At 42.1% G+C, this 16,701-nt stretch overlaps 1 long non-coding RNA gene across 1 annotated transcript; it reads left to right on the top strand.

Annotated features, from left to right (window-relative positions):
- Positions 1–5,082: 5,082 nt before the first annotated feature.
- On the top strand, positions 5,083–12,069 carry LOC118358702 (uncharacterized). The gene is made up of 3 exons (XR_004820517.2): positions 5,083–5,251; positions 11,396–11,503; positions 11,788–12,069. It is a non-coding gene; the product is annotated as an uncharacterized LOC118358702 (long non-coding RNA).
- Positions 12,070–16,701: the final 4,632 nt, after the last annotated feature.

Genomic DNA, 16,701 nt, shown 5'->3' on the forward strand with positions numbered 1-16,701 from the left:
ATTGCTCCTACATACACCAAGTCCAGTGGTATTGGCTTGCAAGACACTAAAGCATGCAGAGAAGTATTCAGGTATTCTGTTACTGTTTGTTTGAATGTGCAAATGACAGCACAGTCTGTGATGGTCTTTTGTAACTCAGAAAAATTCCAAAACTGTTATTTTAAATATTCAAACACTCAGCTGGTACTGACTGTAATAAACTACAACTGGACTTAAACATTTGAACAGTCTATCTCCTTTCCCAGTTTCATCAACTGTTTTGAATTCACGGTGTTCCAGATGCAAAGGGGGTTGTACCTAAGAAAGTGACCACTGCATCTATAGACTTTCCAGTTTGTGTTCTATATTATATTGTATTAAACATTTGGCTGTAAGTGTTGAACAGTTGAACCTCAGGAAAAAAGCCTGGAGAATGGAAATACTGATACTGGAATATACATTTTGGGAGGTTTAATGTACTTTGATGTAAACTCCTCAAAAAAAGAAATGTCCCTTTTTCAGGACCCTGTCTTTCAAAGAAAATTCGTAACAGTAACAGTACGCTATGAAAACACATGTAGTTTCATACTTTAAGACATTTAGAAATATGAAACTTTGTCTTGAAACTTTTTTGTATCAAGGTTATCCTCGTGTTATTGCTAGGGTTGAACATTTTGGGGAATATTCAGAGGTGGAAACTTTCCGTGGGAATTAACAGGAATATATGGGAATTAATACCAATTAAATGTGGATGTTTTTTAGCATTGGATATATTTACCATATCATATGGAGAGAGAAACATAAACCGTTTACCTTATCATAGGTAGACAAATTGCAAATGATTAAATCCATCCAATAGAAAGAAAACCATTTGTTGTTACAAAATGAACTATAATTAAATTAGTTGAGTGTTCACATGGGATGATTTCACTGAACAACAAAAGAAAGGGAATACTGAATGATCCCCAATGATCCATCGCATCTCCCAAAAACGTTTTCAACATACATTGGGGCAAACAATTATTTAGTCAGCCCCCAATTTTGCAAGTTCTCCCACTTAAAAAGATGAGAGAGGCCTGTACTTTTCATCATATGTACACTTCAACTATGACAGACTAAATGAGAAAAAAAATCCAGAAAATCACATTGTAGGATTTTTAATGAATTTATTTGCAAATTATGGTGGAAAATAAGTCTGCCTTATTGGCAGACTGATATGGCCATTTCTTGGAGAGACTCCTTTCCCTCCAGGAGGCTGTCAAACCTGATGACACCACCACAACGGGTGTTGCTGGGCAGCTTCAATGTGGTGCTCTTATTCTTCTCACTTTGTTGGTGAGGTTGATTTCTGCCCTGCCCACTTCACTGTTGCTCCAATCAGAGGAAACTGCAGTTCTGAAATACATCAAAAAGCTTGAAGACTTCTGCCTGAAGCCCATACATGCCGCAGCATACATGTTGGACACCAAGTATGTTGGCAAGAGCATTCTGTCTGGTGCAGAGATGATGACCCTTGATGACCCTTCACATACCTAACCATTTCCTTGGCTCTTTTGTTGAGTGTATCCATTGTTTTCAGTGTCATGATGTCCTTGAGAAGCAGATTCAATGCATGAGCAGCACAGCCAATGGGTGTGATGTGAGGGTAGGACTCCTCCACTTTTGACCAAGCAGTCTTCATGTTCACAGCATTGTCCGTCACCAGTGCAAATACCTTCTATGGTCCAAAGTCATTGATGACTGCCTTCAGCTCATCTGCAATGTAGAGACCGGTGTGTCTGTCCCTGATGTCTGTGCTCTTGTAGAATACTGGTCGAGGGGTGGAGATGATGTACTTAATTATTCCTTGCCTACAAACATTCGACCACCCATCGGAGATGATTGCAATACAGTCTGCTTGGCCTTCACTTGAACTCTGTTGAACTCTGCATCCAACAAATGAGTAGATAAAGCATGTCTGGTTGGAGGGGTCTATGCTGGGTGAAAAACATTCAGAAATCTCTTCCAATACACATTGCCTGTGAGCATCAGAGGTGAACTAGTTGCATACACAGCTCGAGCAAGACATTCATCAGCATTTCTCTGACTACGTTCCTCCGTTGAGTAAAAAAACTGATTCCAGGAGGACCATGAGATGTTGCTATCGATAAGGTGTCTGATTCATAATTTTCACCTCGAATAGAAGTAGATGGACTTTTATCAGAGATTGCTTGTTGTGAGCGCTGAGGGAACTCTATGCACTTGACCAGATGATTCTGCATCTTTGTTGCATTCTTCACATATGATTTGGCACAGTATTTGCAAATGTACACAGCTTTTCTTTCTACATAGCTGCAGTGAAATGTCTCCACACATCAGATAGTGCCTGTGGAATTTTCCTGTAAAGATTATATATTTTTTTTGTAAAAATACCAAATACAATTCCATGTACAGATAAATAGTTAAGCTGTTAGATTAAAAAGTTAGAAATGATTTAAACACACTTTGCTCTAGGCTACTATTTACTAGTTAACAAAAAAATCACGTATGTCATATAAAATATATTCACCCCACCCAGTATTGTAATCAAAACTTACCAGAAAGCATCTAGTCCTTGGCTCAAACAGTGTAGTAGTGTGGGCCCAATAGCATCTCATTAGTGTGCAAGATCTTGAGAATCAACTGTAATTGTGATGGAAGATTGTACTGTGCATGCAGAGGATTGCAATTCCATTGAAATGGGGATAGTTTAACCAGAATATGCACCAAGACCTAGAATTGCCTTATGTGTATCCCACAAAAAAAGGTTCACTGTTATAAGCTAACTTTTCAAAAATGTATTTAAGCAACATTTCCCAAATTTAACTTTAACTTAACTTAAATTTCCGGAATAATTCCGGCCCTTCGGAAATCCTAGTTATTGATCTAATGTTCTAAAATAATTTCTCTATTTTATTATTCTACTATGAGAGATACTAGATACATACTATGACAGCAATTCACTTTGGATTTCAAAGACTGACATTATTGTAATGTTTGATATTACAACATTGATGTGTGATACCTTTTTTATCAATGCATACGTGTTTTGCAAACGTATGCCTTTATTACAACATGATTTATGTTGCCTGAATACTCAATGATGATTAACACCATAGTTATGTGTGCTTCAATTTAGCAATTGAACAACAATCCCAATTCAATTTGAAAATGTTCTTAATTGCAAAAGGATGCAACATAATTTGGGTATTCCAGAACTGTAATTTACATGTAAATAAACATAACACTGTTTTATGTTTTTAATCATGAAGATAGAATGCTCTGTGTGCCATACCATCTCCGGCACACAGAGCATTCTGGGGATGACAAAGAAGGACTTCAACAAAGCCAAAATAGAAAATGATTGGAAGGTGCCTCTTAGCTGTTAAATTAGAAACGTATAAATAAATGACTGTTGTGCCTTGTAACTACTTTAAAATGTGGAACTGTTGCACTAAAAATGAAAACATTGATTTGGCATACAATTGAATATCATAAAAATTGTACAACTTTATGTAAACATTGTCTAACTTCATATAGAACAAATTGCACTTGAAATGCAAAGTTATTGCAAATAAATGCATATTTTCACTTTTTTTCTGAGAAAATCACTGAATTAGTTTTTAAATGCAATATTTGAGATTTTTTGTATTTCTATCAAATCAAAACTGGAATTTCCACGCAAAGCAGTTGTAAAAGTATACTAGACATTTATGGAATAAATCATAGCTCGTTTGATGATTCTGTCATAATCAGTGGAAACGTTATTGATTTATATTGCTTTAAATTGCATTTTATAGATGTTATATATTTCTATCAGGTCCAAACTGGAATTTCTCCTCAAAACAAAGGTTGTAAAAGTATTCTAGACATTTATAGAATAAATCATACATGTGGACTGAATAAAATACAGAAATCATGTGATCAAAGGTCATGAAGATTTGACTGCATGTTTTTGCAGTTGCTCTTCACCATCTTCATCCTGCAGCCATCGACAGCATTGTGGGATGCTCTATTTTCAACCAATCACTAGGATGTTAGTTTGACCAACGCAAATGTGACCAAAGACATGACTGAAGCAGGAACCAACTTCATGTAGGCTATACAGTTGATAGCCTATATACAAATGAACGTGATATTTTAGGCTCTCTCTCTCTGTCATTGATTGTACAATGAACACGCATATGAGTTTAGTTTGTGAGTGTGTGATATGCGTGTTGGAGCCATGTTTATTTTGACATTTTTAAGAAAAACTTTTATAAACAACGTCAAAACTGGCATGTTGATCTAAGCCTTGCTGTTCGAAAACCACATTGGTGTCTGACTTTCGGATGCACCTCCCCCGACTTCACTCGACTTTCGTCTACGGTAGGTTACCAATCAAACACTCCCATTATGTTCCATAGTCTAAACACGCTTCTGGTGTTTAACACCTGTATGGCCTACTGTATAGTAGTTCAAATATACCTGTTTTGTAACAATTGCTTTAAGTTTAACTATAGGCTAGTTGTAGGACTCGTGCTTTGCTTTCCAACTGATGCAGGTGTTATCCGTCATTATTTAAGGCTATTTTTTTAACGCATTAAAAAAAAAAAAATTCTTGAACAGGCCAGTAGGTGGTACTCGTCCATAGGTCATGCGGGGATCCTTTTGCTTTGATGGATTGACTTCTTTTTCTCCTTCTGCAGCGCTCAGTGCTCCATCTTCATGTGTGCGCACGGGCCCCGAAACGTGCACATCTGTAGCGCATCTGTAGCGAAGTGCATGTAAAAAGAATGTTAGTTTTGCATAGTTGCTTGTATAGATGGTTATTGGTATGGGTTGCGACATTCAGTGGTGAAATAGTTGTAGACCTACATGAACACTAAGGGTATCCATCTGGCTTTTCATGGTATTTGAAGTGTCATTTTTAGTCTTCTCCACTCTACTTCAACATCTTTCCACTTGATTTATTTTCCCATTGAACTTTGTCTGGGTCACTGAGCTGACCCTTATTTTCACATGTGTTCTGTACTGTCACATTTTCTCTCCTCCCTCCCCTCATGTGTGTTCACTTGCCCCTCCCACTAACACGCTCCTCTGCTCTCTTCTCACTCTCTTCCACTCTCTCTGGCACACGCAACCCATAGGCGTACAGAGGAGACACTGACACACACAGCAACTCTACAGACATGTCGGACTCCGAGACCGCCGTTCCTACTGAGGCCCCTGTCCCTGCCACATGTGCAAGCATCAAGGCAGACCTGGACAAATGGTGAGTGTCTGTACGGACGGATGTGGTTTTCTCTGTTTTTGTCCGCCATTGCCACCGGGACCAACGTCTCCAGGATGCCCATCCATGGCTTCCAACTCATTGGATGGACATGGCAAATCCGCAGTGCTTCTAGTGCTTTTCACTTAGAAATTCCCAGTGTCTCCAAGTGGATTTCAGTGTTGAGTTGTGTTTTAATTGAAGCAACTACCCTCCCCCCCGTCGCTTGGAGGAAGGCTATAGCGGTGCATGATGAGTTGATGTTGTTTGAAATCCTTGTGAAATCCATGACAAAATGGTGGAGCAGTTGAGAAGTACAGTGAATGATGATAGAAGAATCCAAATTTAAACTGCCTTGGCAGTTTGGGGGGTTACTATTGTAGTGTAATGGGGGTCTTGGGGTCAAAGCACAGCAGTCTCTCGCACACGCCTGATTGAAGGCAGGGAATTTGCCTACATCATGTCCTCTCCTACTCGCTGCCCCCCCCCCCCCTGTCCCCGCTCAGCTTTTCTGGCCTTGATGAGTGAGCGTTAGCCAGCGCTAAGTCGCTAACTCACTGCTTCATTGTCCAAATCTGTGTGCACCTTTCCCCCCTCCTCTGTCCTCCCTCTGCAAGATTAGTGCAGAGTGAGATTGTTGTGGGTTTTATCTCTAGAAATGCGTAGAAACAGGAAACATGATGGCATGTGTGAGGGCTCAATGACAGTGCAATGTCAAAACCTGATTCGATGCAATGTCAAAGCCCGGTTCGTCTACTCTAGCCCTCAGCGGTTTTCAACTCTGTCAATCTTCATTGACATTTCACCAAAACCTAGATGCATTTTGACCCTTGGTGTTTGATGTGTTGTTGCAGGGTTTGGAGCTAGGCTAGGTTAGGCTAGGGCCTGGAGTGTCCCAGCCTGTATAGGCCAGATAAGTCCAGACCAATGGGTGTGAGGGATGAGATAAGGATGCAGGGTTTAGGGGGTGGTAGGTTGCAGGGCAGGCTAGGGATGGGCTAGGTTGGCTGCTGGTTGTAAAGTTTTGTTTTAGTAACATTTTCAGGGTGCCTCTAGCGGTCTTGAGCCATGGTGAATTGAATGTCATCGAATTGTTGTATGCCACCTTTTTATGAATGGACTGTAGTGTTGATACTCATGGTACGCCTCTTATAGTTCACTTTGCATCAGGTGCCCTTTACCTCAGTATTTATACTTGTATAATTTGTCAATGTTGCATTAGAAACTAGATGAAGGCTTTCTCAACGCTTGGGTCAAGCACAATTAATTTGTACTATGTACAGCTCTTTGGTCTACGCCACAGTAAATAACATCTACTTTGAAGTTTAGTCAAGGGCCCTGTGCTGTTGTGGTGAAACCTTTCAGGACACTTTGTTAACCCTACAGTCAAGGATTGTACCGCTAACCCTCAGGCCAGGGTTCTACTGTTAACCTCATGGTCCTTGGGGTTTGTCATTGATGGGCCCAAATGATACTGTATCCTGTAACATGGTCCACGTGACGGCAGTGGACCTGCTGAAGGCAGCGTAGCTAGCTGTACCAGAGGGCTGACTGAGTAATGTATACCAGGACAATGTATTTATAGCTCCACTCTTGAATCCTAAATAGTCATGCATGGGTTGGTGTATAAACGTCCAGGATACCATGTCCTGTCCCATGGCTTTAGTTCATGATAATGTTTTCGACTTACCGTGGAACCTGAAAAAGTATACATTTTTAAACGGCCTCACACAATGCACAGCTGACTGCAGACATCTTGGCTGGCTTGGCCTGCCCTAATATATAATATATAATATATGCCATTTAGCTGACGCTTTTATCCAAAGCGACTTACAGTCATGTGTGCATACATTCTACGTATGGGTGGTCCCGGGAATCGAACCCACTACCCTGGCGTTACAAGCGCCATGCTCTACCAACTGAGCTACAGAACCACTGACATGTCACCTAGAAATACATGGGTTAGTTAGTTGAAGGAGTCACCACCTTGACGCCTTCAAACGCAAACAAATTTCATGTTGTTAATTACTGTCTTACTGTCTTATCCTCGGATATCCACAAGTACACATGCCTTAGGGTCTAGGGGTCAGTTTGGTAATGGGCCAAACAACTCCTCTGGAAAGTACTTTGAGCTTGTGGACACGGCCTAATTATTCTAGAACCTGCGTTGGGTCCTGCTGTGTACTTTGAAATTTGGTTCTGTAGTAACTTTGGCAGTCTAACTGTGTGTAACTTGTAAGCCAACACCCTAGCCTTCCACACAGACCCTGGCCCCTGGCTTGTATGTAGACATGTGTGTGCTTGCTCTGCTTGACTGAAAATGTGGTTTACTTGGATGGAATGCAGTGTTACTGCAATTCAAGAGCCCTTAGCTACAACAGAGCTCCAACGGGAAACCAACTACACCCTATTCCCTATTTAGTGCACTTATTTTGACCAGAGCCCAGTGAGCACACAATATAGGGAATAAGGGTGCCATTTGAGACTCAGACAATGTTAGTATTGGTCTTAGAATGATATCCCTATCATTGTAGGCCTGCCCTTAGTTCCCTCTATAGTTGTTCACTCGCAGGCGTCCCAATGCCATTGAACTCTCCAGTGTGGTGACTTTAGGTCTCTCTTAGTTTCCTACTCAGACAGGCCCGGTAACCAAATTCAAAGCTGTTCACAAGCTAGATGATATTGGCTCTGTGTCCCTACTCTCTTTTCTTTAGTATACTGGTCTGGATGGTTCCCCCCTCTTTGGTGCGCTTTTCTAAGCATCCCTTATTTTCCATTAGGACAGCCTAGTTATACACTTTCTATACACAGTTTGCACTCACTATTGAAGCTCAATTCAGATTATACTGTTGACCATATTATATTTAATACTCCCAACCAATACTTTTTTTAGTCTGAGTTTTGCAAACTTGATTGATACTCAGAATTGAGCAGGAGTTCCTTTTTAAGGCACTTAGAAGGGAAAGATTTAGTGAAGTGGTAAAAGCGGATGCTGTTTGATTGTGAGGCGCTATACAAATTTGACTTCAAATAGGCCTATGGCATGTCAAGGGAACTGAAGCCTACTGTTCAGATGGGTTAAATGGAAACTGAAATCTGGACTATAACCTCTCACATAGCCTTAATATTAACTCCTACAGAATTAAGCATTTCTTGCAGTAAAATGATACACCAAATGTAGTAAAAATGTTGACTCGGGTACAGGAGTGGAGAAATATTATTTATTTATTTTAGCATTTTGAGAGAATGTGTTAGATACCATCTGTAGAGATGCTGTATTTATTAGTATCATAAAAGCTGATTCAGTATTTCAAACACATAAAATATGCATCCAAGCCGAACTGAAATCTTATCACAAACTATCATGTTGGGTTGTTGTCACAGCTTTCTACACTGAACAAAAATACAAACGCAACATGTAAATTGTTGGTGTTGGTCCCAAGAAGCTGATTTAAACAGCATGATCAGGTGCAGGTGCACCATGCGCTGGGGACAATAAAAGGCCACTCTAAAATGTGTAGTTTTGTCACACAACACAATGCGACAGATGTCTCAAGTTTTGAGGGAGCGTGCAATTGGTATGCTGACTGCAGAAATGTCCACCAATGTCTACCATAATCCCCCTCAACAATGACGTTTTTGTGAATTTGGAAGTACATCCAACCGGCCCCACAATTGCAGACCATGTGTATGGCGTTGTGTGGGTGAGGGGTTTGCTGATGTCAACATTGTGAACAGAGTGCCCCATGGTGGCGGTGTGGGGTTATGGTATGGGCAGGCATAAGCTGCAGACAACTAACACAATTTGCATTTTATCAATTGGCAATTTGAATGCATAAATATACCGCAATGAGATCCTGAGGCCCGTTGTGAGGCCCATTTTTTTAAATTGGGTATCTGTAACCAACAGATGCATATCTGTATTCCCAGTCGTGTGAAATCCATAGATGAGGGCCTAATGAATTTCAATTGACTGATTTCCTCATGTGAACTGTAGTTATGTATAATCTTTGAAATTGTTGCATGTTGCGTTTATATTTTGGTTCAGTATATTTCCTTAAAACCGATCAAACTGTGGTTATGGCATGTTCTTCCCAGTCCCTAAATGTCTTTGCTTTGCAAAATATGCAGAGATGACAGAACTTTACCAATGTCAACAAAATTGAAGCATTCATTCTATTGATTTATTCTGGTGAGCAAGGATTTATTTAGTCTTCTAGGGCAACGTATAATGACAGAAGAGAAGCTGCATGTATCTAAATACAGACAAGTTGACTAACAAATAGCCTACCAAAATGTTGGAAATTATAAGCAGAAACCTATCTAAATGGAGCAAAAACAAATGTTCACTTTATCACATATAGTCGGGCGGTTACGGGTGGGTTATTAGCAATTGCGGTTAAACAAACCACTGACCTGTGCACAACTAGTGGCCAGCCGACAGCCCTAAATAATTCACATCTTAATTTCCTGATTGTAAAGGCAGTGTTTCCATCAGTCCAACCACCCAATCGGTCATCCTCCTCCCATACAAACCCAGCCCTTGCCACCCAACCCTCTTTAACTTGCTCTGTGATGCACCCTAAAGTGGTCGGTGCCCATTGCCATGCCAACATGGTGGCGGTGCCATAACGTGACTGATGCCCCCCACCCCCCTCATGTTGTGTGACAGCTATCATGGTGATGTCACAAGTTCACTGCCCCTGCAACCTCTGACATCCAGAGGTAACACTCTGCAGCAGATCACTCTTGCATGTTGATCACTCAATCCCAAGATGTTAACTTGAAACTAATATTTTTTATGTACAGTATATTCAAACCCCCAAGTTCCCCCTTGGTTCATTCACAAAGGATTCCCCATTTGTTTGTGGGGAGCTGATGATGGAGAGACAGGGGAGTTAGGTTCTGTTCAGGCAGCATTACATAACGAAGCTTAATTGGTTTGGTTGGTTGACGAGGCCCCAGGCTACAGATGTAGGGAACCCAGACCCAGTGTCACTCTTATAGTGGCAGAATGAATGTGTTTCTATCCATCCCTCTTTCCCTTACCTCCCTCCATTACAGTTCAATGTCATTTGATTATTAAAATGGCTGCCTGTTTTGGGTTTATCTCCCCTGCTTCTCATTGTAGGTTTGGTCCAGTCATATGTCTCTAAGCACTTTCTCTCAGTGGTAAAAGCAGGGGATGTTTATGGTGGATGGATTATCTGGCCACACAGCCTCAGGGCCAGGTCCTCTATGCTGCTGTTGGGTCATCTCTGCTGCCTCCACGTCACTGCACTATCAGCCTTCCCATGCCTCTTTTTACCACACACCCGTACACTCTTATGCGTTCAGTGATTCACTCGACACACACTACCCTTCTTCAAACCCGTAGCAATCGGCTGCATAAACCTTTTTAATCTGCAGAGACCAGCGGTGAGTTACATCATAGAGATCAGCCCAGCGACAGGGGGACGGGGGGAGGACGGGGCATGGAACCAATGGGAGAATGGTGAGGTAGTGTGGGGTTGCAGACAGTCATGTCAGTCAATCCATCCCCTCCTGCCGTCTCTGACCAACACCCTCCTACCCAGAATTTCGTCATCTGTTTTGAATTGTCACGCAATCACTCGCTCTCCCTGATGCCCACCTTCCATCACAGATGGGTTTATCCCCATCCCTCTCTCCCCACCTTCCTCTCTTCCCTCGCTCCCTTTCGCCGTATCACACTAATGCGTTGTGTCAGTGTCTGCCTGCTGTTTGGTGCAGAGTTCCTGAAATAATCTCCCTCAACACCCTTCCCTGTCCTCTCTAGTGACCAGTATGCCAACAATCTCTACCTATATAACCAGTTCACTCCTTTTAGTGAGGGCAGTGTCTGTCTGTAGGACCAGTCTGACTTGGTTCAATCTGAAGAATGCCAACATTGTTTAGAAAAGCTCATACTAGGATAGGGTAGGCTTGGACACTTCCAGGCTGACAGCTTGACACCAAAACATCTTTAGTTGAGTTGACCAGGATCATTTGGTGCTGAGCTCGATGGCCAACCTATCTAAATGCTTCAAAGATCGCTATTGGCTCCATAGCTGTCAAATTGTGGGAGAGGAGAGGATCCAAGGTCCCTCCCTCAGAGGTCCTAACCATTTGGTTGTGTTCTCTCTACAGTGTGAAGGAGGGGGGTGACTGTAACGATCTGATGGAGGCATTTGCAGCCTGTCTGAAGAGTATAGCGGAGGCGTCGTGAGGAGAGCAGGAGCTAGACTCACAGGAAATGTAAGTTCAAATGCAGGGGCGATGTGTCCTGATATGGCTCCTAACTACTAAAGCCAACCTTTCTTTGTCCAGTAATGGACTCTCTGTAATGCCAAAGGAAATGCTTAGCTGACTATTGGGGCTCACTCATGGAATGTGAATTGAATAGCCTGCAGGATCTGGCTTATGGTGTAAACAACCCAATGGTGTGCCAGCCAGTCTATACACTCTAGCCAGGGAGGCAGATGTTAAGCCAATATGACTGAAACTAATTCTGCACACTTTCTCTTGTTCACTCTCTCCAGGTCCACTGCACAGGATCCTCCACGTTTCCCAGCATTCCCTTCTGCACAACAAGCACTGGGCTGAATGATACTGGCTGTGTTCGGCGCCTGGCAGAAACCATCCACCTCTTACTTCCCTCCCCAACCCCCCTTGAAGCTTAAATGGTGTCTTCCGCACTGCTCCCACCATGGCTGAGTACATCCAATGGTAGACAATGGAGCGTATGGGTTTTATGTAAATTGTCCACTTGAGATGTATACATTTAAATGGAATAATAAAGTAAAAAAAAAATTGGTATAACATTTTGCCTCTTGCATTGCTTCTCTTTTTGAATGTGATGTGAAATGTCATTTTTTGCTCTTTAAACAGTTTTGTAACCTCAATAGACAGGTTGGTTGTTTAGCAACAAAACCGACACGTGTGAAACTATGGGGCAAAACAGACTGGGTTGGCATAGATTGTTGACAACATGTAAAATTTGTTTCGCCTCTAATGTTTATTGAAAACATAAATAAATGTGCACTTGTCTCAAATACATTGTTACAGTTGTTGGTTAGCTAGCAAGCACATTTTTGGCATATTAGCACAGATGTGACATCAGTTCAAACTCCTCAAAACAAGACCATGGTATCAAGAACTAGCTTGAAGGCCTCCCGGGTGGCGCAGTGTTTAAGGGCGCTCAGCGCCAGCTGTGCCATCAGAGTCCCTGGGTTCGCGCCCAGGCTCTGTCGTAACCGGCCGTGACCGGGAGGTCCGTGGGGCGACGCACAATTGACCTAGCGTCGTCCGGGTTAGGGAAGGCATGGTCGGTAGGGATGTCCTTATCTCATTGCGCACCAGTGACTCCTGCGGGCTGGGTGCAGTGCGTGCTAACCCAGGTTGCCAGGTGCACTTTGTAGCCACATTGGTGCGGCTGGCTTCCGGGGTTGGATGTGCGCTGTGTAGTACGGCTGGCTGGGTTGTGTATCGGAGGATGACTTTCAGCCTTCATCTCTCCCAAGCCCGTACGGGAGTTGTAGCGATGAGACAAGATAGTAGCTACTACAACAATTGGATACCATGAAATTGGGGAGAAAAAGGGGTAAAATTCAACAACAAAAAAAAAGAAAAGGACTAGCTGAAACGAACCACTGGCGATTCTCCACATGGAAGCTTCTTGTCATAGTTATTGGCTATCTGACCATCCAGAGTCACAATCCACAGACTTCTGCCCCATTGAAGCGTGCTCATAATTTTCTTGACATTGTCAGCTAGCCGGCAGTTTCATGTACTGAACTAGGTTATGGCTTTGGGTTTTTACATCTGTTTGATACTTTAATGACCTGTTGCAGACCAGGGTCCCTATTTATAAAGCTTCTCAGGAGTGCTGATCTAGGATCAGTTTAGCCTAATGAATGAGATTGGGGGGACATGATGCTACATCACAACTCTTACTCTGAAGTGCTTTATGAATACGGGCTCATACCATCAAAAGCTGGTGAATGTGTCAAGATGTCATTTACTTTAAGATTCAACTCATTATTCCAAAAACGTTTGAACCTGGGACTATTCTGTCTCTTTGTAATGGGTTTAAAGGACCAGGAGATAAATTTGACTAATGAAGTTAACCCTTACTCTGTCAAATGCAACTGATACACTCTTAATTCTGACTGATTCCATGAACGCACTCTGAACGAGGCACTGGACACAGCCTGCATCCCCATTTTCCACCCTTCTACCAAACTGTACACTTGCTCTTTCTCATATGGATTGAACAATGGTGTAAACTGACTCCAACTTAATGCTTACACCAATCATATGCTTTTAAAAACATGATGGGAAAAGTGCAAGTACACTTCTGGAAAAGGGTGTAGAACTAAGTGGGGTTCAGGGAGGTATGACACACCCACTTTCTATGGTGTGAGTAGACTCCAAGGCCAATCAGGATGCGTGAGAACATGAAAGTTTCAATCTACCTCCTGGGGCTCCGGAATCAGATAGCTGACGTGAGAGAGAGAGATGGAACTGCATGCAAGGACAATGTGTGCATGTAAGGAAGTTATATGTGTGAAGGGGGCTGGGCAGTGGGACATAGCAAATCAAAGTTTATTTGTCACATATGCTGAATACAACAGGTTGTAGACCTTACAGCTTACTTACAGTCTCAAACCAACAGTGCAATTTTTAAGTAAAAAAAAAGGTATTAGGTGAACAATAGATAACTAAAGAAATAAAAACAACGGTAAAAAAGTCAGTGAAAAATAACACTAGCGAGGCTATATACAGTTTCGAGGCTATAAACAGGCACGGTTCGTCGGGCTGATTGAGGTAGTATGTACATGTAGGTATGGTTAAAGTGACTATGCATATATGATAAACAGAGTAGCAGTAGCGTAAACATAACAGAACTAGGAGTGGCACATAAGTGGACGCCAGCCCATGAAGTCTTACGCTTCAAACACATCGACAGCGTCATTGCATTTTGGTACACCAGAATTACATTAATTTCCAATGAAACGTTGTGTTTGCCTTACACCATTGCGTTGCAGAGGCAGTTGCAGTGCGTTTGGTGTGGTGCATACCTTGGATTTATCGAACATATGCTTCAAACTGTATGGGTAGACAGCTTGACAGAAATGGTAGCAGAAGGTGAATGTTGAACTTTTGTTGCATACATATCCAGATGATGCTGAGTATTATTGTGCGCAAGGACCCTGTCGTTGTGTTGGAAGCGTTAGCCTACCTCTTGTAGTTGATTTGATATTTGTAAATGTGAGTTAAATGCTCTGTGAACTGAGTGTGTGAGATAGGAGATACACTAAGCTATACATTATGGTCAGTATGCGTATGTGAACTGTGTATGAGAGAGCAAATGGCGAGAGGAGATATGGCAATATAGGTGGTGGTACTGTACATGCATGTGGGAGATAGAGGGTGTGTGTGTGCGTAACAACTGTGGCCTGCTCTCACGGTGTTCCCAGGAATGTTCAATGTGAAAGAACATACCTTTACCCCCCCCCCAACCTCCTCCTGACACACAAACCACTCACCAGAGGGGTATCCTACAAAGCAGGTTTGAGGAGTTAGCGAGGCAACATTGGTCAATTTGGATAACCGGTCATACAAAAGTGGCTCACCTTTTAGCCAGGTAAATTTCTATAGCAACAAATCCTTCAGAACTAACCAGCTCCAGGGCAGGCTAACTCCACTTACCCTGAATGAAATGTCTGAACCACGAGTTGAGGTCCATTGAAAACAGATTCCCTCCCTCTTGCAAAGATTGCATCATCATCCCCTTGATTTGAGGAAGACTGATTCAATATTTTATTAATCAAATGTTTTGTGTTAAAAAAAGAGTAATGTTACAATATATCACTTTGCAAATTTAGTAATGACAGAATGCATTTTAAACTTCACGCACTGTAACGCTGACTTTTGTATGACTTAATACAATTATTTTAACGGTAGGAATGGGGAAAAAAGTGATAGTGCATTGATAAGCACACCAAAGTCAGCATTAAGGACAAGTAATAAAATGAAGATGGTCCTAATAAAAGCATATTTCTCACCATAGCTAGCTGAATTTGCTAGATAACTTTTCTTTCATTTTAATTAAGGCACACATTAAAATGTGGCACTGACTCGCCTATGGATTGATGTTTTAGCATTGTATCAACGAAGAGTTCGGCGCTCAATATACACCGTCGTAGTACAGATGAAGCCTGAACTGGAATGTGAAGCTAACTGAAGCTGGTTAGCTTTGGAAAACCCTAAGTAGATATATCTTGCTTCGTATACCCCACATGACAGTGCTCAATCCAGATATATTTACTCTAACTTCACCGTACCCCTGGTTGGACCCCTGAATCTTCATTGGGACTCCTATGCCTGACTGGAATTTTGCTGAGGGGGGAGATATTTTGGTTCATCCCAGAGTTATGTGTCAAGGGGATAAGGACGAGGGGTGGGACGGGGGTGTTGAGAAGGGGTGGAGTAGTCTTTGTGGAGGGTTGGATGGGGGTACATACCGTTTTAAACTGCCCGCTGGTAAACTTTCGCCCGGGACTTTAAAAAGTATAGAGGATGTTGTTCCTATGACCAGAGAAAGTTAAATATTCCTCGATATTAAAATAGACGCGATGAGCTGCTAATAATAATAAAAACGCAAGGCTATCGATACACTTGGCTACTCATTCATTGCAACTGCAGCATGAGTGGACGAAGGGAGAACCCGTTTTATATTTCGTAATAGTGCTGACAGTGCTGAATCAAAAGTTGCTCATAAAAACAGCAGCTATTTGCTGTATTCTTTGACAGTCTCTCTCTGGTCATGGTTTCAAAAGTTACGAAATCTCAAATGGGCTAATATCAAACTTTGCTGGGTCTTCGAAGCTGTTGCCACGGTGATTTGAGCTATCCGATTGGCCAGCATAGTAGGCGCACACGGTCGCAGATCTCCACAGATCTCCTGGTCTGCTGGAGTTTGTGTGTTCAGACAAATGAAATGGTTCCAAATGGATCCACTTTGTCTACATGGTGCACAGGGCTCGCAATCAACCAGTTGGTAACCATGAATTACACCTTCATGTCATCTGCCTGTTCATATAGTCTGGTGGTTATGATGAGAACTGCAGTAAAAAAAAATTGCACCTACTGCCCAGACACTCAAATGTATACAGGCCCTAGTCTAGGAAGGCATTTTAAGAATTCAGTCCGCGTCTTTCTTTTTCCCAACGCAGTTAAGCCAAAACCACGCCCCGTTATCCAGAGGGGCGTTCTACACCGCTTTGAGTGCTCTCCAAGTCTCCAAAATATTTGAGAAATTATTAATAATAAGCATATGCTTTTACCTGATAATTGACTACAAATGATAATATAACAACTTCAAATACCGATCTAGTAATGTTAAGTAGCCTAGGTTAACTTAGCTGACCTTCAATTGAGGGAAACTCAGA

The sequence above is a fragment of the Oncorhynchus keta genome, chromosome 26, assembly GCF_023373465.1.
Source record: "Oncorhynchus keta strain PuntledgeMale-10-30-2019 chromosome 26, Oket_V2, whole genome shotgun sequence".
Lineage (NCBI taxonomy): Eukaryota > Metazoa > Chordata > Actinopteri > Salmoniformes > Salmonidae > Oncorhynchus > Oncorhynchus keta.